Source organism: Salmo trutta, chromosome 35, assembly GCF_901001165.1.
Source record: "Salmo trutta chromosome 35, fSalTru1.1, whole genome shotgun sequence".
NCBI classification, from domain to species: Eukaryota; Metazoa; Chordata; class Actinopteri; order Salmoniformes; family Salmonidae; genus Salmo; species Salmo trutta.
The window spans coordinates 25484275-25499389 of record NC_042991.1 but is presented as its reverse complement, the minus strand read 5'-3'; the positions used below and the strand labels follow the sequence as shown (position 1 = coordinate 25499389).

The 15115-nt window shown below is 43.6% G+C and overlaps 1 long non-coding RNA gene across 2 annotated transcripts; it reads right to left on the bottom strand.

The window, feature by feature from the left end:
* Positions 1-1641: 1641 nt before the first annotated feature.
* On the bottom strand, positions 1642-14784 carry LOC115174926 (uncharacterized). 2 transcript variants are annotated; one of them, XR_003871885.1, is made up of 7 exons: positions 14457-14784; positions 13913-14027; positions 13145-13759; positions 12225-12546; positions 12029-12113; positions 8655-8730; positions 1642-1679 (listed from the first exon to the last, which is right to left on the bottom strand). It is a non-coding gene; the product is annotated as an uncharacterized LOC115174926 (long non-coding RNA). The 2 variants fall into 2 exon arrangements; XR_003871884.1 differs by having other exon boundaries at positions 13652-13759.
* Positions 14785-15115: the final 331 nt, after the last annotated feature.

Genomic DNA, 15115 nt, shown 5'->3' with positions numbered 1-15115 from the left:
CCTTCCACTCTCTGGGCGGAGACTCACCACTGAGTTGGTCGGGCATTCACAGCCTCCTACTAAAAATGCATCCTCCCGACTGCTTGGGAAACAACCCAGAAATTACATTTGGGGTAGGTTTGGCTAGTTAAACTACCTAAAAAAAAATGTAAATCAGGAAACATGTTATCTAATGCCATCATTCCACGGTGTTGTGCTATGAGTGGACTTGAAACTGAAGCTAATGGGCTAATATAGGGTCCCAAATGGCACCCTATATAGTGCACTACTTCCGACCAGAGCCGTATGTGCTCCGGTCCAAGATGGCACTCTATTTAGTGAACTATTTGTGACGCAGTTTGAGAAGCTAGGTCAAAGGCCCATGATTTCTTGTCAAATCTCTCTCCTTTCTGGTGATTTAAGCAAACTTGCAAAGCAAAATTTTAAGCAAAAGTCGGTCAACAAAGAAACCTCCCTTTTCCAGGACCATGCCTTTCAAAGATAATTTGTAAAAATCCAATTAACTTCAAAAGATCTTAATTGTAAAGGGTTTAAACACTGTTTCCCATGCTTGTTCAATGAACCATAAACAATTACCGTAATTTCTGGACTATAAGCCGCAACTTTTTTCCCAGGCTTTGAACCTCGCGGCTTAATTAAACAATGACGCGGCTAATATATGGATTTTCCCCGCTTTAAATTTTTTTTTCTCAAAAAAAAAAACATTGTGACGTGCTCAGTTTTTTGGCGGCATGAAGCTTTCATTAGACCAATGAAATTGCCGAACGGGTTAAGGTCAAACAACTTTTTTGTTTACTGTTTAGATTAAATTGAGCGCTCTCAAACTTCCCATCATTCTGATTACTGTAGTCATTTTGTCACCCTCATCATGGCAAAGACGCGGAGAAATGCATATGATGCAGCTTTCAAGTTGAAGGCGATTGATCTGGCTGTTGGAAAAGGAAATAGAGCTGCTGCACGGGAGCTTGGTCTTAATGAGTCGACAAGCCGTGTTTCGTTAAAGCCTATTTATTTTTGTTACAAGCCGTGTTCCATTAAAGCCTGTGTAAAATTAATTTGTTTCAAAGTACCGGTAGGCACCTGCGGCTTATAGACATGTGCGGCTTATTTATGTTCAAAATAATATATTTTTTAAATTCAGTGGGTGCGGCTTATATTCAGGTGCGCTCAATAGTCCGGAAATTACGGTAATGAACATCAAATCAAATTTATTTATATAGCCCTTCGTATATCAGCTGAAATCTCAAAGTCCTGTACAGAAACCCAGCCTAAAACCCCAAACAGCAAGCAATGCATGTGAAAGAGGCACGGTGGCTAGGAAAAACTCCCTAGGAAAAACTCCCTAGGAAAAACTCCCTAGAAAGGCCAAAAACCTAGGAAGAAACCTAGAGAGGAACCAGGCTATGAGGGGTGGCCAGTCCTCTTCTGGCTGTGCCGGGTGGATATTATAACAGAACATGGTCAAGATGTTAAAATGTTCATAAATGACCAGCATGGTCAAATAATAATAATCATTGTAGTTGTCGAGGGTGCAACAAGCACGTCCGGTGAACAGGTCAGGGTTCCGTAGCCGCAGGCAGAACAGTTGAAACTGGAGCAGCAGCATGGCCAGGTGGACTGGGGACAACAAGGAGTCATCATGCCAGGTAGTCCCGAGGCATGGTCCTAGGGCTCAGGTCCTCCGAGAGAAAGAAAGAAAGAGAGAAAGAGAGAATTAGAGAGAGCATATTTAAATTCACACAGGACACCGGATAAGACAAGAGAATACTCCAGATGAAACAGACTGACCCTAGCCCCCCGGCACATAAACTACTGCAGCATAAATACTGGAGGCTGAGACAGGAGGGATCAGAAGACACTGTGGCCCCATCCGATGATACCCCCGGACAGGGCCAAACAGGCAGGATATAACATGCACCTGTGGAACAGTTGTTAAGACACTAACAGCTTAATTGCACTAATAGGCAATTAAGGTCACAGTTATGAAAACTTAGGACACTAGAGGCCTTTCTACGGACTCTGAAAAACACCAAAAGAAAGATGCCCAGGGTTCCTGCTCAACTGCGTGAACGTGCCTCAGGCATGCTGCAAGGAGGCATGAGGACTGCAGATGTGGCCATGGCAACAAACTGCAATATCCATACTGTGAGACGCCTAAGACAGCACCACAGGACAGACAGCTGATCGTCCTCGCAGTGGCAGACCACGTGTAACAACACCTGCACAGGATCGGTACATCCGAACATCACACCTGCGGGACAGGTACAGGATGGCAACAACTGCCCGAGATACACCAGGAACCCACAATCTCCATCAGTGCTCAGACTGTCCGCAACAGGCTGAGAAAGGCTGGACTGAGGGCTTGCAAGCCTGTTGTAAGGCAGGTCCTCACCAGACATCACCAGCAATAACGTTGCCTATGGGCACAAACCCACCGTCGCTGGACCAGGCAGGACTGGCAAAAAGTGCTATTCACTGATGATTCGCGGTTTTGTCTCACCAGGGGTGATGGTCGGATTCGCGTTTATCGTCAAAGGAATGAGCGTTACACCGAGGCCTGTTCACCTTCAAATCGATCCTGCTCCAGAGGGTCCGTCATGGGCTGGGGCAGGGTGTCACAGCATCATGGAACTGAGCTTGTTGTCATTGCAGGCAATCTCAACGCTGTGCGTTACAGGGAAGACAACCTCCTCTCTCATGTGGTACCCTACCTGCTGGCTCATCCTGACATGACCCTCCAGCATGACAATGCCATCAGCCATACTGCTCGTTCTGTGCGTGATTTCCAGCAAGACAGGAATGCCAGTGTTCTGCCATGGCCAGCAAAGAGCCCGGATCTCAATCCCATTGAGCATGTCTGGGACCTGTTGGATCGGAGGGTGAGGGCTAGGGCCATTCCCAGAAACTTGCAGGTGCCTTGGTGGAAGAGTGGGGTAACATCTCACAGCAAGAATCGGCAAATCTGGTGCAGTCCATGAGGAGATGCACTGCAGTACTTAATGCAGCTGGTGGCCACACCAGATACTGACTGTTACTTTTGACCCTGCCCCCTTTGTTCAAGGACACATTCAATTTCTGTTCGTCACGTCTGTGGAACTTGTTCAGTTTATACCTCAGTTGGTGAATCTGATGTTTATACAAATGTTAAGTTCGCTGAAAATAAATGCAGTTGACAGTGAGAGGACGTTTCAATTGAGTTTATTATGACGACATTTTGTGACGTTTTTGTTCGCTTGACATCGGTGAGTTGTTTTTTTCCCTGGCTGTTCAGGAACACCATTTTTTCCCTAGAGGCAAGCCGAAGTCTACGCCCCTTCATCGGTGATTGGTCAACAATAGGGATTCTTCAATCAAGTAATTTTAATGCACACTTCTTCATTGAGAAATACTGCACCAAACATCTTAGATGTAATAAAGATCTCTGCAAAAACAAAAATGAATGACGGATTTCTTGAGTTCTTAGATTAATTCGGACTATTTTGAGGAAGTGTATACTGAATACGGCATATTGTTTTTCAAGTGAAGGTCTTTTAAGGGAGTGTGCGAGCCGCCAGCCGAACTGAAGCATGCTGATGCCTTTAGTGTGAATCTAACCGTGAGGAGGAAGTGCGCTGCTAGAGTGACAGGGGCTTTGTGTGTGGGAAGCAGCTACAAAAGAGCGAGACGACAAACAGATTATACTAAAAACAGATGTTACACGCAGCTGAGGGGCAGTTCAAAATATTGCATGCTTCTGTGATATGGATATTGCACATGTCAATATTGCAATTTTGATGTGAATTTGATTAATTGTGCAGACAGAATCTCTCCTTGGCTCCAGCCCATTTCCCCAGTCCTTTCACTTTTCTCAGGCAGTCTCACCACTTTTTAACTCCTTCCTCCATTTTCCCAGCAACGACTCAGAGGGTCCCCAACAGACGACTACTGACCAATCACGTTGGGGGGTGGGTGGGGGGGGGCAGGCACATCCACAATGACAGAAGAGTTCCTTGAGGTGGTCACCTTTGCAGATCCCAGGTATGCGGGCCTGGGCGAACGCAGCCACCGCCGCCTCAATACTTACCCATATCAAGATGAACACAGAATCAGTCAGGCCCTCTGGCCTAACAGGAGATCCCTCTAGAGACAGGAGTTAATTGATATCCATCAGTGGACTACACCGTCTCAGCTCATCAATCATCTTTGACCAATGGACAACCCTGTCAAAAATCATTCAACAACTGTTTCTGATCACGTCGCTGCTTAGTTATTGTATGTTCGCTGACTGATTCTGTGGCTGAGTGTGAGAGAAAGGAAAGATGAACCACATGTGATAGTCATCCAAAACCAGAAGTGATGCACATCTCAGACTGAGTGCTGTGGGATTATTAAACCAGAGGAAATGGGGGGTGGAGGGGAATTGAGGAGGTCCATCCTCATCCTGGCTATACCTCCAACTCTAAACCCAAGGGAATTCACAGATTCTGCTAAACATTTCTAGATCCAATCTCTCTCTGCCCAAACACACATTCACCCCTTGCCTTTCTGCTTCGCTGCAGTAAATTATTCAGCACCTCTGGAGTTGGCTCTTCACCACAAGCTCTGTCTTTCCCTAAGCGTGACTTCATTGATAGACAGCATCCCTCCTTTATGACATCACACATATAGAACAGAGCCCTTCATGCAGATTATATTTTATGTTGGAGACATTCTTCATTCCCTACATCTTTAAAAATGTATATTCAATCTGAGGTTACAAAATGTATTGGTCAAAATCAGCACCAACTCAGCTGAATGAGGAATACTCTGTCCCGACATCCCAATAGTAATCACAATCTCAAATACCTAGGTATTAACAACATATCACCACCAATTTCAATAGTGTTTATAAACAAATAGTCAGACCTGCAAAGATGGTCTCAATGCAAAAATTCAAACTCTTTTCAGACATGTATTTCCATCGTTAAGATGAACATACTTCCACAGAAACTTTTACAGCTCTATGATTCCCGTTTCACCACCAATGGGATATTGGAAGAAACTGCATACTTCCATCTCCAAATTAATATGGATCAAACTGTCCACTTTAAAAGAGACAGCAGTGTTCTGGAGGCCAAAAACCTCCCCAATCTTAAATTATATTTTTGGGCCTTTATGCTAAGACCACTACGTGTGTGGTTGAACCCCAATATCCCAGTGGCCTGGAGCCCCCTGAAAGAGAATTTAGCAAAGCCATACAGGCTTCAAGATCTGGCATATTCAAACATTTCTATCAAAAAAGCCAAACTCACCTCTGGCCCCATCATCAGGCAAACAATACAATATGGCGTTCAATGGGGAACCATTGCAAATACATCAATCATCATCTCTTCTTGGGTGGCCAACCAATATACTTTCCAGCTTGGAGTGAGAAGGGAAATCATACTCTCTCTGACATTGTGGGCAGTTGTAGCTTACATGCGTTCCAAGACTTGAAAAAGCTATTCAATCTGCCTGGTTCTTAATTTTTATTTTATTTGCAGCTTTGTTCTGCTGTACGTGCTTATGGAACCCTGAGGTTCAAATCTAGAATCTCATCCTATTCACAAAATAATGACAGCAAGGGTAAGTAAGGGAATAGTCTCCAAATTCTATATATTCTTACTCAAACCAACATTACGAATCTACTCAAAATGGAACAAAGACATATATACACACACAAAAGTTTGTTGGCACCCCTTCAAATTAGTGGATTTGGCTATTTATGCCACACCCGTTGCTGAAAGGTGGATAAAATAGAGCACACAGTCATGCAATCTCCATAGACCAACATTGGCAGTAGAATGGCCTTAAGAGCTCAGTGACTTTTAAAGTGGCACTGTCATAGGATGCCACCTTTCCAACAAGTTAGGTCGTCAAATTTTTGCCCTGCTAGAGCTACCCTGGTCAACTGTAAGTGCTGACCTCACTACCCTCTGGAGAGCCTTACGGTTGTGGACGGAGCAGTTGCCGTACCAGGAATTGATACAGCCCCCGACAGGATGCTCTCGATTGTGCATCTGTAAAAAAGTTTGAGTGTTTTCGGTGACAAGCCAAATTTCTTCAGCCTCCTGGAGGTTGAAGAGGCGCTGTTGCGCCTCCTTCACCACGCTGTCTGTGTGGGTGGACCATTTCAGTTTGTCTGGGATGTGTATGCCGAGGAACTTGAAACTTTCCACCTTCACTACTGTCCCGTCGATGTGGATAGGGGGGTGCTCCCTCTGTTTCCTGAAGTCCACGATCATCTCCTTTGTTTTGTTGACGTTGAGTGCGAGGTTACTTTCCTGACACCACACTCCGAGGGCCCTCACCTCCCCCTGTAGGCTGTCTAATCGTTGTTGGTAATCAAGCCTACCACTGTAGTGTTGTCTGCAAACTTGATTATTGAGTTGGAGGCGTGCATGGCAAAGCAATCATGGGTGAACAGAGAGTACAGGAGAGGGCCGAGGACACACCCTTGCGGGGCCCCAGTGTTGAGGATCAGCGGGGTGGAGAAGTTGTGTCCTACCCTCACCACCTGGGGGCGGCCCGCCAGAAAGTCCAGGACCCAGGGTCTCAAGTTAATGACGAGTTGAGGGTACTATGGTGTTAAATGCTGAGCTGTAATCGATGAACAGCATTCTTACATAGGTATTCCTCTTGTCCAGATGGGTTAGGGCAGTGTGATTGCGATTGTGTTGTCTGTGGACCTATTGGGGCAGTAAGCAAATTGGAGTAGGTCTAGGGTGTCAGGTAGGGTGGTGATATGATCCTTGACTAGTCTCTCAAAGCACTTCATGACGGAAGTGAGTGCTACGGGGCGATAGTCGTTTAGCTCAGTTACCTTAGCTTTCTTGGGAACAGGAACAATGGTGGCCCTCTTGAAGCATGTGGGAACAGCAGATTGGGATAGAGATTGATTGAATATCCATAAACACACCAGCCAACTGGTCTGCGCATGCTCTGAGGACGCGGCTAGGGATGCTGTCTGGGCCGGCAGCCTTGCGAGGGTTAACACGTTTAAATGTTTTACTCACGTTGGCCGCGGTGAAGGAGAGTCCGCAGGTTTCGGTAGCGGGCCGTGTCAGTGGCACTATTGTCCTCAAAGCAAGCAAAGAAGTTGTTTAATTTGTCTGGGAGCAAGACGGTGTCCACGACGGGGCTGGTTTTCTTTTTGTAATCCGTGATTGACTGCAGACCCTGCCACATACGTCTCGTGTCTGAGCCGTTGAATTGCGTCTCTACTTTGTCTCTATACTGATGCTTAGCTTGTTTGATTGCCAAGCAGAGGGAATAGCTACACTGTTTGTATTCGGTCATGTTTCCAGTCATTTTGCCATGATTAAAAGCAGTGGTTCGCGCTTTCAGTTTTGTGCAAATGCTGCCATCAATCCACGGTTTCTGGTTAGGGAAGGTTTAAATATTCACCGTGGGTACAACATCACCGATGCACTTGCTAATAAACTCGCTCACCGAATCAGCGTATACATCCATGTTGTTGTTTGAGGCTATCCGGAACATATCCCAGTCCACGTGATTGAAGCAATCTTGAAGTGTGGAATCCGATTGGTCGGACCAGCATTGAACAGACCTGAGCACGGCGTTTCCTGTTTTAGTTTCTGTCAACAGGCTGGGAGCAACAAAATGGAGTCGTGGTCAGATTTGCCGAAAGGAGGGCAAGGGAGGGCTTTATATGCGTCGCGGAAGTTATAGTAATGATCCAGAATGCTGCCAGCCCGCGTCGCATATTCGATATGCTGATAAAATGTAGGGAGCCTTGTTTTCAGATCAAGAAACCCAAATCACTGGCTACAATTTGGCCCACATGACTTAACATAAATCCATGTGTATAATGTATATTGGTTTGCTATTTTCTGTTCTGACCTAAAATAATAAAAAACTTCAAAATCACAAAAAAATAACCCAGAGGCCATAATTGCAGTTGTCAATGAAGTAACTGGTTTTGTATTGGGGCTTATTACGTGGTTTGGGCAGGCAGAGATAGTTGAAATAGAACCCAATCCAATAAACGACAAGGCTAAAGGAGTCCGCATGCTTCCCAGCCTAAACAGTTTGTGCATAAACCGAAGTCTACACCCCTTCGTCGGTGATTGGCCAATAGTAGGGACCCTTCAATGAAGTCTTTGTAGTCATTCAACGAGAGACTCGTTTTCATGCAAAAAAATTTAATGTAGTATTTTTCAACCAAACATCTTAGTTGGATGTAAAAATGCGAGATTAATATCTCCTTTGAATTTTTTTTAAAATGACAGATTCTTGAGTTTTCTTATGTTAATATGGAGTATTGTGAAGAAGTTTATACTGGCTATGGCATCACAAGATGGACAAACAGTACTATTCCCTTTTTTTCTCGTTATGCAAGCAAAGTCTTTTAAGGGACTTTCGTTCGAGTCGGATAGCCGAGTTCAGCTAGGCGCCAGCTGAAATATGCTGACGTCTTAAGTCTGCTTCCACTGCAACATGGCTACACCCCCTTAGGGGACAAGAGAAGTATATCCTGAACACAGAGGAGTGACAAAACCACTCTGGGAATTGTGTTGGTTGTGTGGTCAATATTGGAATCCATTAAGTGATTTGGCTGGCTGGCGGACGGCCAGACAGACAGTAACAAACAAAGTTCCCTGTGGTGCTGCTTGATTGGGATGGCTAGGCCTTACCTCCAATCCATCTTCTCCACCAGGTATGCACAGATCAGAAAGCCTGTCCGATTGAAGCCGTGCGTGCAGTGGACACCTGTGGGAGAACAAAGACAGAGACACTGCTTAAGTCAATCAAGCAAAGTGCCCATCTGTCCCTACTACTACAATTGTGTGTATGTGCGTACTTGCAATTGTGCTTCTACAGCTGCATTGCTTGCCGTTTTAGGCTGAGTTTCTGTACAAGCACTTTGTGATATCTGCTGATGTAAAAAGGGCTTTATAAATACATTTGACATTCAATGAAACGCAAATGAGACAGTCCAATAACCCTGTCATTTTCCAACCATCCCTCTCTTGCAAAATCAATAGTCCTATCTGTGAAGAGAGGAGGTGGTGGTGGCCTGTCTACACATAACGCCCACTGAATCCTCCTGAGAGAACCCTTATGCCGGGTGTTCACTACACGACTTTCAAAATCTTAACCTCGCTGAGCCTCTCACATTAAACGACTGTCTTTCCTGTAGTTTGTCTTGCCAACGTAGTGGTGCCACACTAAACGATCTGGCACAGACGAGGTGTCACAAACTACACCATTCTTCACTTGGTTTTGAGGAATCTCCATTCCACCACGCTGTCTCGCAAAAACAATGTGATTAGATTGTTAAAGTAGCTAGAATGAGCTGTGGTTCAAAGCAGCTTCAAAATGTTTTCAGTCAGACATTCATGCTTGCCATAGAGTTGAAATGTTCTAGCCAACATTTTGAATTGAATAACATTGCTTGTGAACTTCAGATCTGTAACGATTTAACGCTTTGGTTGAAAGACAAGTACAAACGGATACTAGTAGTAGTCATGCCTCCTGCTCAAGTCTACACATTCTGGGTGATGCAAAACAACGTAATATCACTGGCTTCTTTGGCGAGCTCTCATTGGCTATTGCTGATCACCGTTCTCAACTTGAAGTTGCACATCTCACACTACAAGAGTATTGCAGATATTGTGTCGATAAAATCAAACATGTTTGAAAATATTGGGATGTCTGGAACTGTTCAATGATGGGATGGGTAGCACTCAGATTAGACGGCTTGACAGAAATGGCAGCAGAAACTTTATTTGCACACATATCCAGATGATGCTGCATACCATTTTGGCAGTGAAGCTGTCGGAATGATTGAGGCGTAACATTAAAACGGATGCACGCCAAGTAGGCAACGACATGGGGATTGTCTCCCATCTCAAAAACTTGTACTGGATAGTTAAATCGGGCCAAATTAGTGTAGTGTACACCCAGCTTAACTGTGTGCTGGTACTTCTCTAGGTGGGAGCCTCATGTTTAAAACCAGTTCATCAGCCAACTGGAGGTTATGCTACATAATCCAGGGCCCGTATTCTTAAAGCATCTCAGAGTAGGTGTGATGATTTAAGAACAGTTTTGCTTTTTTGATTATAATAAATGGACATGGAGAGACTGATCCTAGACCAGCACTCCTACACCGAGTCGCTTAATTTATACGGATGGCAGACGCAATCTAACGCTAGGGGAGAGGAAAGAAAATGCCAGGGCACACAGGGAATCGGTTCATGTTTGCTTTGATCTTCAAGGCAGGGAAGGATAATAGGGGCAAACTAAATCTTCACTCCACTTTAAAAATGTTCATGGCAGAGCCTCTATCAGCATTCAGGGGTGGTTTGGGGGGAAATTTTCTTTGGATTTTAGACTCCATGCCTCGTCAGTCTGAAGCATCTCCCTCAGCCATGATGCAATTGGTCATTGGTATTCAGACGTTTCTATTTAACTTTAGATAGAAATAATTGGAGAGTGGTATAAAATGAGAACTCACTGGGTAGACCAGCCACTATGAGATCTGACAATCTCTGAAAGTAAGGTCATAGAAAGTCAATCTGGACTTATTGTAGTAATCAGGATAAGAATATTTCTCTCCCCCTCTGATACAGTCTGAATAGTCAATGCATGGCAATTTCCACTGGGTGCACGTTTCCACTGATTGACCTCAACTTGACTGCTGTAACACCCTGTCCGTCAGACAGGACAAGATGTCTGTCTGGCAGCACAAAAGGAGATGAAACCTCCAGTCATGATGATGGGGGGGAATTGTAGGAGGGTTACATTCACAGGGCCCCGCTGTCTAATTTCAACATCTGCATTAATACCAGAGACAACAGATAAAGATCAACGGGTGACAACAGGAGGACATCTTTATAATGACATTCATATATTCCAACCTGAGAAATATTCATTTCCCTCTGCACAATTTACCATCTCCCACTAGATGCTCAAGGACATAAAAAAAAAAGCACAACAGGGGAGGTTATGCATTTATCATTCATGACTGCAATGTTTTGAAATTGGTTTATCTGCCTTCAAGCCTCTAAGCAGCAGGGGTCCAGTTGGGCCTTTCCAAACCCCGGGCTTCTGAGGTATACTCAGACAGGTCACATGCTGAGCTACAAAGTGATTGCATGCATACACACACACATATGGTGAGCTATACTAAACATGGCACCTGCAAAAGCCACTACACATTTCAGATTCCCATCCAATTTGTTTATTAATATGCTGGCGTCTGATTAGTACCAATTTCAGTCAGATATGCGTTACATATTATGTGCAGAGCAGACCACCAAACAACAAACTTGGTTATAATTCTACAAGAAAGCCTGTTTGGCGATGCGATTACTTTGACTTAATATTTAGCTAACCCGTTTTATAGTATTTACAAACAAAATGCATCTTATCAGAAATAGCTGATGGAATATTAGGAAGGGAGGGTGTCTGGTTGGTCCTAAAAAGATTAGAACTGTTTGGTTATATTCTGGCTCCCCCTAGTGTACAAACCTGTACCTCATCTTACTTTGATAATCTATTTTGTAGTTACTGTTTGCTACTTACCTGGGGTGTATTCATTACACTGATTCTGTTGCGAAACCTTTTGTAACAGAAACCGTTTACTCCAAACGGAATAGTTTTTTCAACGAAAACGAGTTTCTATTGAACAAATTCAGGTAGGTCGCTCCCTGATTTGTTCAGTTTGTTCCATTTGCTTCAGTTTAGTTCAAAAACTAAACGGTTTCCATTGCAAGACATGGCTAACCATCCACATCGCTCTGGCCAAACGCCACGCCCACTGAGTTGTCAGGAAAATATGCTACAATACAACACCCCAAAGAGAATGTTGTATATACTTTGGGCTAATGTATCACCAAGTTCAAATGTGACTGTATTTTACCTCTTGACTGCTATCAAAACTAAACAAAAAAAATGTATCCACAACATGTGTTTCTGTATGAACAATATGCCAGACAAGAACAAAGATAAGGAAATATACAGATCCGGTAAAAAAAAAAAAACTTGCATGCATTGCATTCCTTACCTATCAATTCAGTGGTAGTCTTCTCCATGAAGTGCTCAGTCTGATGAACATCTCAGTAGTCTCTGTTGAAGGACACTCTCCATGGCTAAACAAGGAACGAACACATCAACAAATTATATTATTTTCAACTAGCGGCATTTGTATTTGTAAACATGGAGAATTAATCTTGAGTTTTGAACAGGTCACTCATATGTACCCTTTGCACTGAAGCTTCACATATTTAACACCCTCGTTCTCGATCTCGTTGCGGTCATACTGTAGAAGTGGGTAGTGTTTGTTAGATCAACAAGCAAACCCATTTGAACCTAGAGAAAACACAAAACATATGTTGACAGACTACTGTGGTGAATAGAGCACTGATTTATATTTCCCAAAGAGAGACAAAAGACTAGTAAACACATGTCAACATCATGGAAGACACTTTAAATATTGGGAGAGCATGCTTGGATGACATCGGTTATCTTCTGGCACATTGTCATCATACTTGGGGCCCAACAGTTCCATTGGCAGGAATTTACCTGGTGAGACAATGAAAAGGTAGAGTGGTCACAGACAGCATGAAAATAGTACCACTCACTTTAACTATACATTCATGTACATACTACCTGAATTGACCCGACCAACCAGCGCTCCCGCACATTGGCTGACCGGGCTATCTGCACTGTGTCCTGACACCCACCACCCGCCAACCCCTCTTTACGCTACTGCTACTCTCTGTTCATCACATATGCATAGTCACTTTAACCATATCTACATGTACAGCCTGACTAACCGGTGTCTGTATGTAGCCTCGCTACTGTTTTTCACTGTTGCTTTTATTTCTTTACTTACCTATTGTTCACCTAAAACCTTTTTTTGCACTATTGGTTAGAGCCTGTAAGTAAGCATTTCACTGTAAGGTCTACACCTGTTGTATTCGGTGCACGTGACAAATAAACTTTGATTTGACAAGATGAAATTCAATTCTGCTGTCATGAGAGGGTCCTTAACGGCCTCCTGAATCACCTCAAAGGACTTTGTGCCTGTATTTGGACATCTCTTCTCTACAGCCTTCACATGTTGCCATATGGGGTAAACACTAAAGCTCTTTCAAGCAAGGGTGCATTTTCAACCCACCGTGTCTTGCAAAACTTAAGCGGCATTGGGGGATCTGATGATCCAATGATGTTAAAGTAGTCCTGACCGTGGGCTAGAGTATCCTTCAGAAATTGGTACATAGCATGCAATACTCTCGACTTTCCACTCTGTTTCTTACACTCCCTTCTGAAATGCTCCATGTACAATATGGAGAATGCAACTGCCAATGTTCATAAGGTGTACATCAAAATCTAGGCAGGACTTCTCAACTTTTGAGCAATATGACCAATTTACATTTGGTCCATCCATGGAGATTTGAACCATGTTTTTCTTGAGATCTAGATCGGTGCTCTTCTCATAGACCACTTTAAGGTCCAACGCAGTCACACGTCCCATAAATTTAGAATCATAAAATCTCGCCACAACTTTGTCCTCATCTCCTAAACGGACGTGAAAGTCACACAGCTATGACTGTTTTTCTGTAAAGGCCCTCAAAGAGAAGTACATAGTTATCCTCCCCACCAGACAGTTTTTTTAGACAAGTACTTGAAATGAGAAGCCAAGCCATGTGTGCACACACAGCTGGACTTTGCTGCCCCGCATGCGAAGGTCTTGGCTATTGCACTGTCTGGGAAGTCGCTGAGAACAGCACACCTAAGAATAAAAAAGATTGAAATCAAACACTTATTTCTGTTTCTAGCCTGTGTGTGAACGTGTGTCACAGAGAGAGAATATGAAAACATACATAACATGTTCCTAAAAATAATTTCATGTTACAGGTGACAGATAATAAACCATGGCACCCACACGTGGGTTCACTACAGTGGAAAGAGTAGTGAGACTCCATCATATTCAGACACCACAATGTCTCAGCCCGCAATGTGTCCTCTTATGACGAGTTTTGACGGACTGTCTTGAGGAGCTGTAAGAAAATAAGTTAAGTCTGATGAATGACTAGCTAGCTGGATAACTTTAGCTAGCATTAGTCATGAAACGTTGTCACTAACAACTCTAGTGAACATCCTTCAACTAAATGTAAACTTTCAGCTAACGTTAGCAAACTGTAATTGATTTTAAAACGTTCACTGTCCAGCTCTGCTTGCCGCAAATTGGCTAACGTAACGTTAACAACTTAGCAAACGTTATCTAGCTAGCACTATATTGACAGGTGTGATTCTGTGGGAGTACTGACAGACATCTAGATAACGTTAGCTAACAACATAGCAAAACGTTACGTTGAAGTTAATTTGCCAAGCACTTAGAGATTGAATAATCTAGCTAACTAATTAACGTTAGTTACTAAGTATGGTTGTTGTATTCCTTTCCACGTGTTACCAGGGGTAGGACCTACCTGCTTATAACTTGCGGAGTGCCGTCCTGTGTGATGCTCAAGCAGCATGGCTCTTCACAGGTGCTTCCCATGGCGTGAACTTTTATTGATTTGTTGCAGGCTCTGCATCGGGCCATCTAGATGCCTTGCGGATCTTTAACAAGCCAGTCTTTGTAAATGTCTTTGGTGAGCCACGAGTCCTGGAATTTACATTTTCCAGGCATAGCTGAAGGTCCGCTTTACGTTAGATTTGTCGTTTGCTTGCAGCTATTTAACCTGCATCATTCGACTTCATTCCCTCATGCATGCACGTAACCGTCGCACTTTCTCGAGGTAGGTGGCGCGTGAAACAAGGACGCACAGACGGCGGGAGACACGTGCAGACAACGGAACTTAGCCCATTACTGACGTTAAGTAAATAAATAGAAATCTAAAGAACTTAAATGTATATTCTTGCACAAAATATATAAATTCAAGCACTTTCAATGACCAATGTCTATTTATGTCTATTTTCAAAAACGTTCAAGGCCTTGATTTTTTTTCTCTCAAATTCACAAACTTTCAAGGATTTTAAGGACCAGTGAAAACCTTGCCCCCCCCCCCCCCCCAGTTAGCTGAGGTACCTATAGAAACACTGAACATTAGTATATGCTTTCGCGTTATTTTGAGTCAGTTAATAT